The sequence below is a fragment of the Solanum pennellii genome, chromosome 9 (genome assembly GCF_001406875.1).
Source record: "Solanum pennellii chromosome 9, SPENNV200".
Classification (NCBI taxonomy): domain Eukaryota; kingdom Viridiplantae; phylum Streptophyta; class Magnoliopsida; order Solanales; family Solanaceae; genus Solanum; species Solanum pennellii.
In genome coordinates this window covers 10,664,744-10,684,434 of record NC_028645.1, presented here as the reverse complement: position 1 = coordinate 10,684,434, position 19,691 = coordinate 10,664,744, and the positions used below count along the sequence as shown (strand labels likewise).

The window sequence follows — 19,691 nt, the reverse complement described above, 5'->3', positions numbered from 1 at the left end:
TTATATCATAGAGTTTTGTCGAATTAAGTTTAATGGTTAAACTGTCACAAATTTCATCCTAATTCTTAAACTTTCCTTCTACGAATCAATATAGAGTGATTGTTAATCAAGTTTTGCTATTAAGAATAGAGAAGCCTCGAATTTTAGCATAGTGAAAAGTCTCATTTTTTAGAAAAATAGAGTTGGAAAAGTAAAGAATAGTCAACTTATAAAAATGTCATATATAATAGGCTCAACCCGTTGGTTCCCCCCTAAACTTGGTACTATGTTTCAACTGGACTATAAGCATTTTAAACACCTAACATAGGGTCCCGATGGACCAATTTATCACTTCTTGTAGAGCTAGAAATTTGTGTGGTTTTCACTCATCTAAGGCACGTTTATCAATCACGTCTAGTCTTAAGACTGTTGCAGGTGCCGCAAAAGCATCCACAAATTACGCTAAAGAACCGGGGTTAAGACGCCTCGCTAAAACAAACCTTGGTCGCTAAAGTGAAAGTCTCTTAAGTGACAGGCTTATGATGGTCAGGCACGCTAAACCGAATTCATGACAGGTAAAGGTGGAGCCTGCTTAAGAGATACAAGGCCACAAAAAAGGATGCCATTTGGATGTCCTAAACTTTTAAAGTGGAGCCTTGGTGCTAATGCCATGCCAGGGCTACAAAAGTGAGAGAACCAACATCAGGCGCACAATTATTAGCTAAGCCCCTCGGACTTCACTTAGGTGCTTAGGATGTGTTCGGAACCTCATGCATGCAAACAAGACATTCAACCACATGAAATACAACATTTCAAGCTAACCTAAGAAGTTAAACTTCAAAATAAGTTTGTCTTGACAAAAATTGGGGAAACACCAAGTCTCCATTTAAGATTAAGCTTATAAAGGGGCTCATAATTAGCCCTGAAGCCTCCGAATCTACAAGAAAGATCATTCTAGACCAAAATTAATGTTTTAGAGATTACAAAACCCTCATATTTGAGTTTTGAGGTCGTCTATCTGAAATTTTGATCCATCAATGGCGTCATGATGCCAACAAAGTGTCGAGGCTCCCTCGTTGGACCAAACAAGAAATTTTCATTCTCATACAGAGGAAAACGTGATTGAAGACCGGATCCATCGAGCCCGAACTAGAGGTCTAAAATTGGCTTCAACACACGTTGAACCTAAGTGGGATTCTGTTTCATCCTACTGTAAAAGACGAGGAGTGGATCGTGGACCGATTCAATCCCAGAGGAGATGGAGTAATTTGGCTTGGGATTTTAAGAAGATTAAAGAGTGGGAGTCTTATGTTAAAGAAGAAATAGAATCATTTTGGATGATGATAAATGATTTTAAGAGAGAAAAAAAATTACCTGGATTTTTTCGATAGACAAATGTTTGATATTCTTGATCATGGAAATGGCAGTAAAGAGGGGTTGTTTTCATATGTACCACATATGAATGAGGATTCTATTCCTATGCTAATGTCAGAGCAACCACATCAGCCACTCTCTCAATTTTGTCCTACACAAGCAAGTACATTTACAACCTATCACTCGAGGAGCTGATAAAGGAAAAGATTAAGAAAAAAGGAAACGAAATCGAAACAAGTCAAATACAAATGATGAAAAATCAATAAGAGTCCAAAGTAATTTAGTGAAAGAACTCGAGAGGAATGGAAAAATGGTGAGCTCTCAACTTGGAGCTCGAAATATGCATTCTAAACAGGATAGGGAGGAGAGAAAGGACCATGCTGATAACTTAGTAGTTGTGCTAAACAAGCTTGCAAGTGCTTTAGGAAGAATTGCAGATAAATTATAGGACATAGTTCATTTAATTACCATGAAAAATATGTTCTTTTAAGCTTTCAAAGGCTTAGTCGTGGCAAAAACAACAGAACACGACTACCGAAGAAATAGTTGCTTTTTCTTAATTCTTTTTATACGCATGTATCTCTATGTTTTGTTGCAATTTCTAGTCAGTCAGGATCCTCTGTTTATCTTAGTACTTGGTCTTTCTTGTTTGATTTTCAGAGACATTGTATACAAATAATAATATTTTGTTTCTAGTTGCCATTGTATTGGCATGGATTCCTCGAATCGATGGCATCTAAAATCAAAAGAAAAAGAACTTGTTCTCTTACTCATTAAAGTCATCAAGAAAGTTCTAAAAATTCAAAATTTTAATTGTGGAAGAAATCACATTTAATATAAAATTGATGTTTTCTTAAAATATACTAAAAACTAAATCTTGCTTAATTTTTTTTGTGTTGATGTGCAATACTCACCAACATTTTACTTGACTCACATTAAAAGAATTTCTAAGCTAATTTTGATGGGGAAAATCTAAAATAATTTTAAAAAACACCAACCACAACAATGCCTTTTAACACATGTGTAGAAAGAAAAGAAGAAAATTTATTCATTTTCAGTCAAGTACTCTAGAAGATTAGGAATTAACTGCATATTGTCTTTACTTTTTATTTTTTAATAAAATGAAAACATACATTTACCTTGATTGAATCTCTTCCATATATGCTAAAAGAGTCATATTCAAATCATTGAGGGATTATATCTAAGATTATCCAATCTTTTCAAGCTAATATATATCTATTAAAATCTGAGAGGAAGAAGGAAGGACTAATTCAATGAGTTAATGTCATACATTAGAATTTTGTCAAAGTAATTTTAATGGTTAAAAATGTAACTATTTCAACCATATTCTGGAAGTTTCCATCTCCAAATCAATGTAGAGTGATAGTTAATCAAGTTTCGCTATGAAGAATAGAAACGTTTCGCATTTTAGCGTAAGTGAAAAGTCTCAATTTTCAGCAAAATGGAGTTATAAAGTAAAAAATAGTCAACACATAAAAGTTGGCCTACATAATAAGCCTAACCATTGGTGCCCCCTAAAGTTGGTACTATGTCTCAACTGGACTATGTGCTTTTAAAACACCAACATAAGGCCCCGATGGATCAATTTATCATTTTTCGCAGATCTAGAAACTTGCATGGTTTTCACTCATCCAAGGTGCGTTTATCAATCATGTCTAGACTTAAGAATGTTGCAGGTTCTGCAAAAGCATCCAAAAATTCCGCTAAAGAACTAGGGATAAGACAAAAGGGCCTTGATAAAACAAATGTTGATCGCTAAAGTGAAAGTCTCTTAAGCGACAAAGTCTATGATGGTCAGACTCGAAGCCTTTACGGGTAACGTGAAAGTCTCTTATGCGATCCAAGTCCACTAAAGAGGATGCCACCTCGAAGTCCTAGCTTTCTAAGTAAACCCTTATTGCTAATGCCATTCCAGGGCTACAAAAGTTGGTGCAGCAACATCAGGCGCAAAATTTTTTTGTTGAGCCCCTCGGGCTTTACTTAGGTGCTTGGGATTGGTTCGGAACCTCATGCAAGCGAACAAGATATGCAACCACACCAAATTCAACATTCCAAACTAGTTTGAGAAGTTAAAAGTTCAAAATAAGGTCGTCTTGACAAAAAATTGGGGCTTATACCCATGTTCCAGTTTAAGCTAAAGCTCATAAAGGGGCTCATAATTAACATTTAAGCTTACTAATCCACGCAAAGATCATTTTAGACCACAATTAATGCTTTGGAGCTAACAAAATCCTTATAGTTGCATTTGAGGTCTTCTATATGAACTTTTGACCAAAATCAATCGTTCATGTTTAATATCTTCAAAACACTTAGAATTGCATAAAAATAAAATGAAGGACCAGTTGACCTAACTATTAGTCTCAACAAGTTATAAATCACTTGGGGTCGTTATAAGGATGTTTTAAATGATGAAAATTAAATATTTACTCCTAAATTATCCGGAGGATCACTACAGTTAATCAAATTTCACTATCAAGAACCAAAAATGTCTTTGTTTTATAAAGTTTTTCTTATCCATTCACAATAGTCATGTTCATTATTGTACAGTCTTCATCTTATATATAAACACTATAAAATTATAAATTAGTACAAGGAAATATGGAATAACGAAAGGAAAATGTACAAGTACCCCCTCAACCTATGCCCGAAATCCTAGAGACACACTTATACTATATTAAGGTCCTATTACCCCCCTGAACTTATTTTATAAGTAATTTTCTACCCCTTTGAGGCCTAAGTGGCACTAGCTTGAAAAAAATGTCAACCAGCATTAGACCCACAAGATAATGCCACGTAGGCCGAAAAGGGGTATAAAATTATTAATAAAATAAGTTCAGGGGGTAATAGGACATTAGTATAGTATAAGTGTGTCTCTGAGATTTCGCGCATAGGTTGAGGGGGTACCTGTGCATTATCTCAATAATGAACAATAACCATCCGCATACATATATGTTTGTGTTCTCCTATGTCGAATATTTCTCCCTTATTATGCTCTTATTGAGTCCTTTCGCTCCCTAGGCCCGTTATCCTTGATTTGAGTATGAGGACTGACTTACCTACTGGTAAATTTTAGAAGGTGTCATCATGACTTGAGTTTTCGGTCATTACTTGTTAACGTATGATATTTTGCATAATGATAAACTAAATTCATATTGCAGGAAATAAAGAGAAGGTACACTAAAAAGGATCGCACCAATTGGGAATAGATTGAACTCACAATATGCAGGAACCATGAAAATAGATCAATATAAAATCAATCCAAAAAAGAAATCAATCAGGAAAGAGAGATCAACACACGAATGGCAAGGGATCTCAAATGAATCTGCACAAACACTTGGGAACGAGAAAATTTGCCCATCAAGGAAAAAATATATTTGGCAGATTGCGGATATCAAACAAGATGCAAGGAAAGAGACATCCACTTAATTAATTAAGGAAAGAGTATATTCAGAATATTACTGCTATATCAGACAAGATTTAAGGAGATCATCAGACAAAAGAGGAATGAGAGAATATATTCTGAAATTTACCAATATCAACCAAGATTCAAGGAGATTTTCTAACAAAGGAAGGAATTAATGTAATCATTCACATATCTGATATGGACATGATTCAGAAAGCACTTGAGGATCCAATCTAAGGATCCTTGATTTGGACACCCTTGGGTTTCCATAATAGAGCAACAATTGTCCACTCTATATAAACCTCTCTTAGCCGTAGTTGTGAAGTACACACTTCACTTGAACTTATAATGTAATAATCTTTTATCTTTCATAAAATTCTGTACACATTTGAGTGAACAATTTAAAGAAAAGAGAAAGAAAGATCTGAGTGTAGGTTATACAGGTAGAGGTTATGTCAAAGAAAAAGGTCTAATTTGCATCTCAGACGGGCTCTTAATTCTGTATTATTCAAGTTCCCGACAAGCTTAAGGAAACCCTTGTTACCCAAGGGGACTGTACTAGGCACCAAATCGGTGATCCGAACCAGTATAAAAACACTTTGTGTTATTTACTTATTGCAAGTTATTATTACTGTTAATTTGTTTTACTAACGTGCAGGTGAGTCGACTGACCAAAGTAGGAAGTCGACTAAAGGGAATTTTAATTCCCCCCCCCCCCCTCTTGAATTTCAATTGGTATTAGAGCAGTTCTCCCTACCTCAGTGTTTAACCAAACGTGAGCAAAAATCCGATGGCACACTATCTAATTCCTGGCGCGTTACTTCAAGACGGACATTCCTCACACCGACGACCATACATTAATGGACAACATTATTCTCACTGGAAAGACATATTTAGAATATTTGTCTCTTCAAATGATCATCAAGCATGGATAGTAATCAAGAAGGGCCCAAAGCCTATTACAGGATTGTCCGAAAAAAATGGCACTGAAAAGCCATTTGATCCTGAATCATTCTATATAACTAGGGAACAACAAGAGGTGATTCAACTAAAGCTAGAGCTATAAGTTTTTTATATTGTGCAGTGAGCGGAGCAGAATATGATAAAATAGCAACATATGAAAGAAATGTGGGACAAACTAGAAGTGACTTATGAAGGAACTACTAAACTAAAGGAAGCTCGGATCAGTTCACTTGTAAATGAATAAGAGTTGTTCAAAATGGCCAAAGATGAAAATGTTGAATCCTTGTTCCCGAGATTCACTAAAATTTCTTGAAAACTCAAATCACTTGGAATGATTTATTCAAATGCACTACAAGTTAGAAAACTCGTTAGAAGACTCCCCAAGGCTTTAAAACTAAAACTGTCATTCTTGAAGATGGATATCTATAGGAAATGACTTACGATGATCTTTGAGGCAACTTAATACCCTATGAACAAAAGCATATTAACAGATACAACAAGGATGATAAAAAGAATATTGTTGCATTTACGATTGAGACATCTGACATTGGAGAGGAAGTCGATGAATAACAAAGCGAAGGAATGGCTCTCATAAATAGAAGAGTCAAACAAATGCTTAGACAAAGAAGATAAAGACCTCAACAGGAATTCAATAACAATGAATCCAAAAAAATGATGATCGCTGCTACTATTGTTGAAAACAAGGACATATCAAACAAAATTGCCTAGAACGAAGAAGGAGAAATAATTGAAGAAATGACGAAGCCTGGAGTCAAGGAGAAATATCTGAAGATGATCATGATGAAACCGCCAACATATGTTTCATGGCACTAGTTGAAACAAGTGGGTTAAGATCTTTTAAGTATTCTAACTGTAATGACTTACATGACTTTTTGGACATGACTACTGATGAATTACAAGAATTAATCGATGCATACAATACGATGCTCATGAAAAGAAAGACTGACAGAATCTTCTCAAACAAGTCAAATTGAAGTCGACTTGCTAGCACAAGAATTGGAAAAAGTAAAGAGGCAGCTGAAAAATATAAGAAAATCTCCTAGTCATAACTCTGTTAGATCTAACAGAACTACTTTCAACATGAAAAGATATTCTAATCAAAGTTCCAACAAATATATATATCTAATTCGTCTTATCATTCTAATGAAACTGCTATTAATTTCTCTTGTTATACTTGTGGTGACATTGGTCATGAAATTTCTAACTGTAGGAAACTTTCCCCTGGAAAATTGATTTGGAGACCAAAAGTTGTTAATCCTAACCCTCAAGGACCCAAGAATACTTTGGTACCAAAAAGAAATTAATCTACTTGTTTTGCAAGAGCATGATGTGAGTGGATGCTCCACACACATGTGTGAAAAAAAAATTCAAACTATTAAAAACATTATTTGAGGATCTGTAAGATTTAGAGATAACGCAAAAGGAAAAGTAATTGGAGTTGGAACTATTACCCTTAGCTCATCATGTGATCTAGTAGAATATCAAGAGATCCTTGGATATGGCATCAAAATCTTGGACACGCAAAGAACCATATTTCATCAACAAAATAGAGTGGTAGAAAGATGTCTTACTAGGCCTATACTAAAAAAAAACTTCGTATGAACTCTGGAGAAAAAGAAACCTAACATCAGTTATTTCCATCCTTTTAGTTGCAAATGCTTCGTCCACAATAATGGTAAGAACTATCTTGGAAAATTTGATCAAAGAAGTGACAAAAGAAAGTGAAGCAGGGGAGGATGAAATTTATTCATTCAAACTAGCAAAAGATATTTCAAAAGTGTCCACTTAAGATCTCATTGAAGAGTCAACTACTGCTAAACCAGAGTCGACTATTCCAACTGCAAAAGAAAATATTCCGAGGGAATGGAGACACAATGCTAGCTATCCTGAAAAGATCATTCTAGGAAAATTAGATGACAAAATCCAGACAAGATCCTCTCTCAAGAAACAAGCTTCATTGGCTCTCATATCCCAAATGGAATCAAAACGAATTAATGAAGCAATGAAAGATGATTCATGGATACATGCAAAGAAAGAAGAACTTGATCAATTCAAAAAGAATCAAGTGTGGACTATTATTGAAAGTGATATAAACCAAGTGAGCATTTCTCAACAAACTTGAAGAAAATGGAAAGGTTATTCGAAACAAAACCAAGTGAATTTGAAATGAGTCTTATGGGCGAGGTCTCATTCTTTCTCAGTCTCCAAATTAAGCAGCAGATAAAGGAATTTTTATAATCAAGGCGATAAAAATGACAGAAAAAGCATCAGTGAAACATGCCAGTTCTTAGGAAATTCTCTTATTCCCAGGAAACAGACCTCTGTTGCCCTCTCAACTAGTGAATATGAGTATTTGGCAGTTGAAAGTTGTGACACTTAACTACTTTGGATGATGGATCAACTCGTCGACTATGATTTATCCTTTGAGAGAGTACCTATTTTTGCCAATACTAGTGTTACTAGTCTATCTAAATATATAGGGCATCATTCTAGAGGAATGTGATCTCCACCCTGAAGTATTCACTCGGTGATCTTTATGATTATGATTTCTTTTGGCCTATCCTCTTTTTTGTTTTCCTTTTTGATTATGACAAAGGGGGAGAATAATGAAATCCTACCATAGAGTAAGGGGGAGCATGCTGGAAATCTACACATTAGGCATACAACAAGGGGGAGCATGAATCGAACAGGGAAGTCAAATTAAACTCGTATTGATAATTTTAATTGTTGTCATTATCAAAAAGGGGGGAATTATTAACTTATGATAATTTGAATAATGACAAACTAAATTCATATCGCAGGAAATCAAGAGAAGGTACACGAAAAAGGATCCCACCAATCAAGGAATAGATTGAACTCACAATCTGCAGGAACCATGAAAATGGATCAATACACAATCAATTTAAAAGATTGATTCAATCATCCATCATTCCAAAAAGAAAAGCAATCAAGAAAGAGAGATCAACACACGAATGGCAAGGGATCTGAAATGGATCTGCACAAACACTTGGGAATGAGCAAATCTGTCCATCAAGGAAAAAATATATTTGGCAGATTGTGGATATTAACCAAGATACAAGGAAAGAGACAGCCCCTTAATTAATTATCGAAAGAATATATTCAAAATATTACGGTTATAGCAGACAAGATCTAAGGAAATCATCAGACAAAGGATGAATGAAAGAATATATTATGAAATTTACCAATATCAACCAAGATTCAAGGAGATCATCTAACAAAGGAAGGAATTGACTTAATCATGCACATATCTGATATGGACATAATTCATCAAATAAATCAAGGATTCAATCTAAGGATCCTTGATTTGAACACCCTTGGGTTTCCATAATAAAGCAACAATTGTCCACTCTATATAAACCTCTCTTAGCCATAGTTGTGAAGTGCATACTTCACTTAAACTTATATTGTAATCTTCTTTTATCTTTCAAAACTTTGTACATCTTTGAGTGAACAATTGTAAAGAAAAGAGAAAGAAAGACCTGAGTGTATGTTATAGAGGTAGAGGTTGTGTCAAAGAAGAAGGTCTAATTTGCATCTCAGATGGGCTCTTAATTCTGTAACACCACCAGAGTAGGAAGTCGACTGAAGGGAATTTTAATTCCCCCCCCCCCCCCTCTTGACTTTCAATTGGTATCAGATCAGGTATCACTACCTCAATGTTTAACCACACGTGAGCAAAGATCCAATGGCACACTATATAATTCCTGGCATGTTACTTCAAGACGGATATTTCTCACACCGATCGGCATACTTTAATGGACAACACTATTCTCACTGGAAAGACATATTTAGAATCTTTGTCTCTTCAAATGATCATCAAGCATCGATAGTAATCAAGAAGGGACCGAAGCCTATTCCAGGATTGACCGAAAAAGATGGTATTGAAAAGACATTTGATCCAGAATCATTTGATATCACTAGGGAACAACAAGAGGTAATTTAACTAAAGGTAGAGCTATAAGTTTTTATATTGTGCAGTGAGCGGAGCAGAATATGATAAAATATCGACATGCGAAAGAGATGTGGGATAAATTAAAAGTGACTTATGAAGGAACTACTAAAGTAAAGGAAGCCCGGATCAGTTCACTTGTAAATGAATATGAGTTGTTTAAAATGGTCGAAGATGAAAATGTTGAATCCATGTTCCCGAGATTCAGTAAAATTGTCTGCGAACTCAAATCACTTGGAAATGGTGTATTCAATAGCACTAAAAGTTAGAAAGTTCGTTAGAAGTCTACCCAAGGCTTGGGAAACTAAAACTTCCATTCTTGAAGATGGAGATCTACAGAAAATGACTTACAACGATCTTCGAGACAACTTAATGGCCTATGAAATAAATCATATTAACAGGTACAACAAGGATGATAAAAAGAAGATTGTTGCGTTTACGGGTGAGACATTTGACATTGGAGAGGAAGTCGATGAATAAAAAAGCGAAGGAATGACTCTTATAAATAGAAGAGTCAAACAAATGCTTAGACAAAGAAGACAGAGACCTCAATAGGAATTCAATAACAATGAATTCAAAAGAAATGATGATCGCTGCTACTATTGTGGAAAACAAGGACATATCATACAAAACTGCCCAGAAAGAAGAAGGAGAAATAATTGAATAAATGACGAAGCATGGATTCAAGGAGAAATATCTTAAGATGGTCATGATGAAACTTCCAACATATGTTTCATGGAACTAGGTGAAACAAGTGAGGTAAGATCTTTTAACTGTAATGACTTGTAGGACTTTTTGGACATGGTTACCGATGAATTACAAAAACTAATTGATGCAAGCAATAAGATTGCTCAAGAAAAGAAGGACTGGTAGATTCTTCTTGAAGCAAGTCAAGTTGAAGTCGACTTACTAGCACAAGAATTGGAAAAAGTAAAAGTGCAGCTGAACAATATCAGAAAATTTCCTAGTCATAACTCTGTCAGATCTAACAGAACTACTTTCAACAGGAGAAGATATTCTAATCAAAGTTCCAACAGATCTATATCTAATTCCTCGTATGATTCTGCTGAAGTTGCTATTAATTTCTTTTGTTATACTTGTTGTGACATTGTTCACAAATTTTTTAACTGTAGGAAACTTTCCTCTGGAAGATGGATTTGGAGACCAAAAGTTGTTAATCATAACCATCAAGGATCCAAGAACACTTGGGTACCAAAAAGAAATTAATCTACATGTTTTGCAAGAGCATACCAGAAAAACCTCAAGAAAGGAATGTGAGTGGATGCTCCAGATTGTTTAGAAAGAGAAAATATTTCAAACTATTAAAAACATTGTTTTAGGATTTGTAAGATTTAGAGATAACGCAAAAGGAGAATTAATTGGAGTTGGAACTATCACACTTAGCTCATCATGTGATCTAGTAGAATATCAAGAGATCCTTGGATATGGCATCGAAAGCTTGGACACCCAAAGAAGTAGATCACATCAACAAAATAGAGTGCTAGAAAGGTGTCTTATCAGGACTATACTAAAAAAGACTCATATATGAACTCTGGAGAGAAAAGAAACCTAACATCGGCTATTTCCATCCTTTTAGTTGCAAATGTTTCGTCCACAATAATGGTAAGAACTATGTTGGAAAATTTGATTCAAGAAGTGACAAAGGAAAGTGAAGCAGACGATGAAATTTATTCATTCAAACTAGCAAAAGAAATTTCAATAGTGTCCACTGAAGATCTCAGTGAAGAGTCAGCTACTCCAGAAGCAGAGTCGACTATTCCAACTGAAAAAGCAAATATTCCCAGGGAATGGAGACACAATGTCAGCTATCCTGTAAACTTCATTCCACGAAAATCAGATGACAAAATCCAGACAAGATCCTCTCTCAAGAAACAAGCTCCATTGGCTCTCATATCCAAAATGAAATCAAAACGAATTAATGAAGCAATGAAATATGAGTCATGAATACATGCAATGAAAGAAGAACTTGATCAATTCGAAAAGAATCAAGTGTGGACTATTATTGAAAGAGATAGAAACCAAGTAAGTATTTCCCAACAAACTGGATGAAAACTGAAAGGTTATTCGGAACAAAATCAGGTGAATTTGAAATGTATCTTATGGGCGAGCTCTCATTCTTTATCGGTCTCCAAAGTAAGCAGTCAGATAAATGATTTTTATAAATCAAGGTGATAAAAATGACAGAAACTCAACTATTGAATATGAGTATTTGACAGTTGAAAGTTATCACACTTAACTACTTTGGATGATTCATCAACTCCTCGACAATGATTCATATTTTGAGGGAGTACCTATTTTTGCAATATTAGTCTATCTAAATATATTGGGCATCATTCTTGAGGAATGTGATCACCATCCTGAAGCATTCTCTCGGTAATCGTTATGATTATGAGTTATTTTGGCCTATCCTCTTTTTTGTTTTCCTTTTTTACTATGCCAAAGGGGGAGAATAATTAAACCTTACCATAAAGTAAGGGGGAGCATGCTGGAAATCTACACATTAGGCATACAACAAGGGGGAGCATGAATCGAACAGGGAAGTAAATTAAACTCGTATTAATAATTTTAATTGTTTTCATTATCAAAAAGGGGAAGATAGTTAACTTATGATATTTTGAATAACGACAAACTAAATTCATATCGCAAGAAATCAAGAGAAGGTACATGAAAAAAGATCGCACCAATCAAGGAATAGATTGAACTCACAATCTGAAGGAACCATGAAAATGGATCAATATGCAATAAATTTAATAGATTGATTCAATCATCCATCATTCCAAAAAGGAAATCAATTAGGAAAGAGAGATCAAAACACGAATGGCAAGGGATCTGAAATGGATCTGCAGAAACACTTGGAAATGAGCATATTTGTCCATCAAGGAAAAAATATATTTGGCAGATTGCGGATATCAACCAAGATGCAAGGAAAGAGAAAACCCTTTAATTAATTTAGGAAAGAGTATACTCTAAAGATTACCTCTATAGCAAACAAGATCTAAGGAGATCATCAGACAAAGGAGGAAGGAAAGAATATTTTCTGAAATTTATCAATATCAACCAAGATTTAAGGAGATCATCTAACAAATGAAGGAATTGATTTAATCATGCACATATCTGATATGGACATGATTCAGCAAATCAAATCAAGGATTCAATCTAAGTATCCTTGATTTGAACACCCTTGGGTTTTTTCCATAATAGAGCAACAGTTGTCCACTCTGAAGTAAGCACTTCACTTGAACTTAAATTATTATCTTTTTTTATCTTTCATAAAACTCTGTACACCTTTGAGTGAACAATTGTAAAGAAAAGAGAAAGAAAGATCTGAGTGTAGGTTATACAGGTAGAGGTTGTGTCAAAGAACAAAGTCTGATTTGCATCTCAGATGGGCTCTTAATCATAACATTCTGTAACATTCAAGTTCTCAAAAGGCTCTTAAGGAAACCCTTGGAACCCAAGGGGATTGGACTAGGCACCACATCGGTGATCTGAACCAGTATAAAAACACTTTGTGTTATTTACTTACTACAAGTTATTATTACTATTTATCTGTATTACTAACGTGCAGGTGAGTCAACTAACCGGAGCAGGAAGTCGACTGAAGGGAATATTAATTCCCCCCCCCCCCAACTCTCAATTACATGAAAAACAAAGGTTGGAAGTTTATTTATTATAAGAAGAGAATTCAAGAATACTATGAATTAACTACATATTGTTTTACTAGTTATTTATTAAACTAATAGTAGATTGTGATGTTATCATTTCCATTTATAGTAATTGAGTTAAATTCAACATTTTGTTCTCCATATCTATGTGTATCCGATCCTTTCAAATTAATATATATCCTTATAAATTAGAGGGGGGGGGGGGAGAGAAGAAAAGTATGACACTCTTATTTGGAGGGAAAAAAATAATATTTTGTAAAATTATTAATTGTTTGAAATAGAAAATTTTTAGTTGTTAGTAGTACCTATTTAGGAATGAAACTAAATATAAGAATGAATTATTTACTAAATTAGATTTCATCACTTTGAAATATATGTAGTTTATGGATCTGACCTCATAATGTCAATTTATGGTCAAAATATTTCTTATTAGGAAAATAATTTAGTGTGATTTAAACTTTAATTGTATCCATCAATGATGTCAGTGATGCCAACAAAGGGTCGAGGTTCCCTCGTTGGATCAAACAAGAAATTCTCATTCTCATACAGGAGATAAAAGTGGTTGAAGACCGGATCCATCGAGCCTGAACCGGAGGTCCGAAATTGGCTTCAACACATGTTGAACCTAAGTGGGATTTTATTTCATCCTACCGTAAAAAACGAAGAGTGGATCGTGGACCGATTCAATGCCTGAGGAGATGGAGTAATTTGGCTGGGGATTTTAAGAAGATTAAAGAGTGGGAGTCTTACGTTAAAGAAGAAATAGAATCCTTTTGGATGATGAGAAATGATTTTAAGAGAGAGAAAATTTTACCTGAATTTTTCGATAGACAAGTGTTTGATATTCTTGATCATGGAAATGGCAATGAAGAGGGGTTGTTTTCAGATGTACCACGAATGAATGAGGATTCTATTCCTATGCTAACTTCAGAGCAACCACATCAGCCACTCTCTCAAGTTTATCCTACACAAGCAGGTACACGACAACCTATCACTCGACGAGTTGATAAAGGAAGAGACCAAGAAGGAAGGAAAAGAAAGTGGAACAACTCAAATACAAATGATGAAAAATCAAGGAATGTCCAACATCAATTAGTTAAAGCACTTGAGAGGAATGGTAAAATGGTGAGCTCCCAACTTGGAGCTCAGAATATGCATTCTAAACAGGATAGGGAGGAAAGAAAGGACCATGTTGATAACTTAGTAGTGGTGCTTAACAAGCTTGGAGGTGCTTTAGAAAGAATTGCACATAAGTTATAGTACATAGTTTATTTAGTTACCATGCAAAATATGTTCTTTTAAACTTTCAAAGGCTTAGTCGTGGAAAAAAACAACACAACACGACTATCGAAAAAATAATTGCTTTTTCATAATTCTTATTATACACAAGTATATCTATGTTTTGTTGCAATTGCTAGTCAGTCAAGCTCCTCTGTATATCTTACTAGCTAGATTTGCAGAAACATTGTATACAGATCATAATATTTTATTTCTAGTTGTCATTATATTAGCATGGATTCTTCTAATCGATGGCATCTAATATCAAAAGAAAAATATTGTTCTGTTACTCATTAAAGTCATCAAGAAAATTCTAAAAATCGAAAATTTTAATTGTGGAAGAAATCACATTTAGTATAAAATTGATATTTTCTTTAAATATACTAAAAACTAAATCTTGCTTTATTTTGTTTTTGTTGATATGCAACACTCACCAACATGTTACTTGACTCACATTAAAAAAAATTCTAAGTTGATTTTGACCGGGGGAAATTTGAAATAATTTCAAAAAAAAAAAAACACCAACCAGAACAATGCCTTTAACACGTGTGGAAAGAAAAGAAGAAAATTTATTCATTTTCAGAGTACTCAAGAATATAGGAATTAATTGCAGATTGTCTTTCCTTTTTATTTTTTAATAAAATGAAAACATAAATTTTACCTTGATTGAACCTCTATATTTCAAAAGAGTCATATTTAAATCATTTAGGGACCATATCTAAGATATCCAATATTTTTAAGCTAATATATATCTATTAAAATCTGAAAGGAAGAAGGAAAGACTAATTCAATGAGTTAATGTCATATATTAGAATTTTGTCAAAATAAGTTTAATAGTTAAAACGTCACTATTTCAACCAAATTCTTGAAATTTACATCTCCAAATCAATATAGAGTGATAGTTAATCAAGTTTCGCTATCAAGAATAGAAATATATTGAATTTTAGCTTAAGTGAAAAGTCTCAATTTTTAGCAAAATGGAGTTATAAAAGTAAAAAATAGTCAACGCATAAAAATTATTGTACATAATAGGCCTAACCCCTCGTTGGCCCCTAAAGTTCATACTATGTTTCAACTGGATTATGTGCATTTTGAACACCTAACGTAGGGTCTCGATGGATCAATTTTAACACTTCTTTAGAGCTAAAACCCATCATGGTTTTCACTCATCCAAGGTGTTTTAACATTTTTTTCCGTCTAATATGGCGTCCAACTAGGTCATTAACGGTAATATTACCCCACCTTGTTTATTTTGTATATATCCTTTCTTCTTAAATTATACCCTAATTAAGAACAAAATGTCTCCCTTCTTCATCATCAATTCTTTCATGTCGAGGTACTCCAATTCTTCCATGGCATCTGTGGATGAAGGTTGATATTGTAGATGTGTTAATGGAGCACTATTAAAGACTTTGTAGACCCAATCAAATCTAGGGCGTAGATTTTTTACTTGTAGAATTTCAAAAGTAAAATTCTTTGTTTATTTTCTTGAAGTCTATTAGATGGTGGTTAATTGTTGACATCTAATTCTTTTTGACTGGTTTAATAGAAAATGGGTGGTTGTGACTATTTTCATTAGTGTAAACATCGACACTCTCCTCATGCAAACATGGTGATGTAAGGTTTGTTGAAGAAAGTCAAAGCTCTTCATGAAAAAGTAATCAACCATGAAATATATTTATTGATGGTGTCATTGCTACGTGATGGTACAACATCTCGTCCACGCTATCAAAACTATTCAATACCTTGTCGGGGTATAGAACACCTCAACTAAGTGGGTCCACTAATATATATTTAAAAGCAATAAGAAATCATCTAAAAAGTATGATACATTACCCATGTTAAATATATGAGGATTTCTAGTTATCTGAACTCATCCCCATATTAGTGCTCAATATATATATATATATATATAAACTCATTCTCAAATATTTAGAAACATAACTCTTTCACAATTTGAGATAATAACTCAAAAGATCCTCTTAAAAGAGGTGATACTCTGAACTTCAATTTGAGATAATAACTCAAAAGATCCTCTTAAAAGAGGTGATACTCTGAACTTGTAAATTCATTTAGAAATCGGTGTTTCTCTCTTTTAAATGTAAAAGTATTACATATTTGGGAATAATTCGTTCTCTTATACTCATTTTGAAACATGAAACTCAACTCCCCTCAACCTCATGCTCATTTACTCAAGACTTCGTTCAACACTATAGTTGATTTCAAAAAAGCTGACAAATTTGACTCAAAAAGGTCCTCTTGGGCTCTCTTAACTTTACTTTAATTTGAAATGTAAATCAAGACATGTGATTATAATATGAATGATATCTCGAGGATAAATGAAGATTTTAAGTGTGTATATCAAGGAGAGAACATAGGTATGATTTGAGGAAACACACACGGAGAGAAACACTAGAGGGTAAGAGACTTGGCGACCCTAGCGGCTTAGGGCGCTAACCCCAAAACTACTTACCAATTTTTGAGGTTCATTGAGTGGTGCATCGCACCAGCCCCCAAACTACTGGTCAGTAGTTTTGGCACTATGGTGGTTGTCAAGCCCCAAGGCTACACCCTAGACGTGGTCGGCACTCGAGCACCATTGATGGCTTAAGCGAACCTTTGACCTGATTCAACTTTCATCGGTAGACTTACTTAACATTAAATGAAAAAAAATGTAAACTTTAACTCAATATATCAAAATAATAAATTCATAATAGTTTAAATAAACATTCAAATTGGCCTCAAGAGAAACTCAAGTCTAGAACATGACAACTGAAATGAACAAGACTCACAAACTACTACTGACTATCTATCTATGAAACCACTAACAACTATGATGGAAGTCGGGACAAGACCCACGATATCCTAACTAAACTTAAAAGTAAATGAGAATCATCCGGAAGCAATGAGGTTCACCAAGAAAATCTGGAACTCGACTGGATCAACGAAGCGCTGGTAGTTGATCCTGGTTACCTATATCTGCATCATGAAAGATGTCGGCCAAATAGCACACTTACATATAATGTACGTGCATGTAAGGGGAACACTAAACATAACATGAAAGCTTAAACTGATAAAAAGGAAACATACTCACCTCAACCCTACTCAACTAAACCTCAACTCATGGATACTCAACTCAATGAAATATAAAACAACGATAAAAGTGTAGTTTATATAAAACATTTAAAACAGTAGATAACAACTCAATGTATTAAGAAAATATAATAAAAACTCAGTTTGTAAGTAAAGGTACAAAATAACTCTGTTTTGGAAGATTTTATAACCGTTAACCAGTACTATAAGCTATGTGATGATACAACATCTCGCCCACGCTACCAGAAGTGTTTCATACCTTGATGGGGTATAGCAATCATCAACTAAGTGGATACACTAATCTATGCTTAAAAAGAAATAGGGAACATCTAAAAAGTATGACCAATTTCAACCCATGTTGGCTATATGGTTTAAGGGGGATGTGAGTTGTTTGAACTCTCGCCCATATCGGTGCTCAATACTACTTCCAAAATATAACTTAGCTCATATGTTGTTTAAAAAACATTTTATCATCCTAAAATTTGAGATTATTACTCAAAAGTTTCTCTTAAAAGAGATAGTACTCAAAACTCCTCATGAACTCTTTTAAAATCGGTGTTTTCCCGCTTCATAAATGTAAAACCATTTGCTCTTGGGAATGCTTAGTTCCCATATATTAATGAACTCTATGATCCTCATCCTCAAACTTGAGTACTCAAGTCTTAAAACAAAATTTAGAAGATTGTAAAAGACATCTCAAAATGACTCAAAAGAACTCTCAAGACTTAACTCTTAACTTTGTCATGAATTGTAATTATGAATTAAAGCGTTATGATTCACGTTCTAAATGATTTCTCTATGTTTAGGTGTAGTTTTAGAGTAGCTAGAATCAATAGGGAGTCAAATGTAACACCCCAAAAACAAATTGAACTGAGAGTTGAACTATCCATTGTTGTGAGTAGAATTTTACCGAGGAAATTAAAATTTCTTAAGTTTTAAGTTCACTAAATGTAGCATCTTAAGTAACAAGAAGAACTAAAGAGAGTTCATTCAAATCATTCCTAAATTCTTTTAATCTTTGGATCAACTTGAAACAACCATAACTTTCAGTACAGGATGAGTTAGGTGGAATACAAGGTATCTAATGAAAGGAACTTGAATTATCTTTCCAACCGAGTTTGCTAAGTTTCAAGTTCGGATGAGTGAGATATGGAATTTTGAAGTTAGGGTTTCTAGTTAATGAAAGTTACCCAAAAATAGTAAGGGGTATTTGGTGTTTTCATTACTCAATTAAATTTAATTCATTTTTAGTAATTTTTAGGGGCCTAATCCTATTAGGTTCAGTTTTAAATCCTAATATATGCCTAGGGTTTTAGTTGAGATTTCAAGAAGAGAAAAGAGAAGAGGATCAAAGCGTTCGTCGATAGTCTTTTGTCGTGTTGCATAATTTGTTCATGGGTTTAATCCCTAAGAGGTATGTAAGATTTCATTGTGTTGGGTTTTTTCACCCACACACCAATTGTGTTATTTTCAACGAAATTTCATTCTTAAAGTTGAAAGATTAAAGTTCTTGATGAGTTGTCGAGAATTTTTTTTGAAGTTCATCCTAAATCTTGTTGTGTTGGGGGTTTGATGATTTTTGAGATGAAAGTAAGTTTTTTGAGGGTTGTATTGAGTATATTAGAGTGTACTTGTGTTAAGCAATCGAATCCAAGTGATTAGGGAAGAAATCGTTCGATTTTAGGCGAGTTAGGTTGAGAAAACGAGCAAGGAAATTTGTCGAATCTTCTGGGTTAGGGCCTGGCGCATCGCGCCAACCAGAGCGCCCCAAAGAATGATCTGAATTTTAGGGGCTAGCGCCTCATGTCACTCAGAGTGCCAGGATCACCTGCCTTTTCTAATTTACCATTGGTTGCTATGTTTGAGTTCTTTCGAAGGGTACCTTCACTCCTTTTCGATTCTA

General features: G+C 34.2%; 2 pseudogenes; both read left to right on the top strand.

The window, feature by feature from the left end:
• Window positions 1-547: 547 nt before the first annotated feature.
• LOC114074010 lies at window positions 548-1,801 on the top strand (annotated as a pseudogene).
• A 9,550-nt stretch (window positions 1,802-11,351) lies between these two features.
• On the top strand, window positions 11,352-14,677 carry LOC114074009 (annotated as a pseudogene).
• The last annotated feature ends 5,014 nt before the right edge of the window (window positions 14,678-19,691 follow it).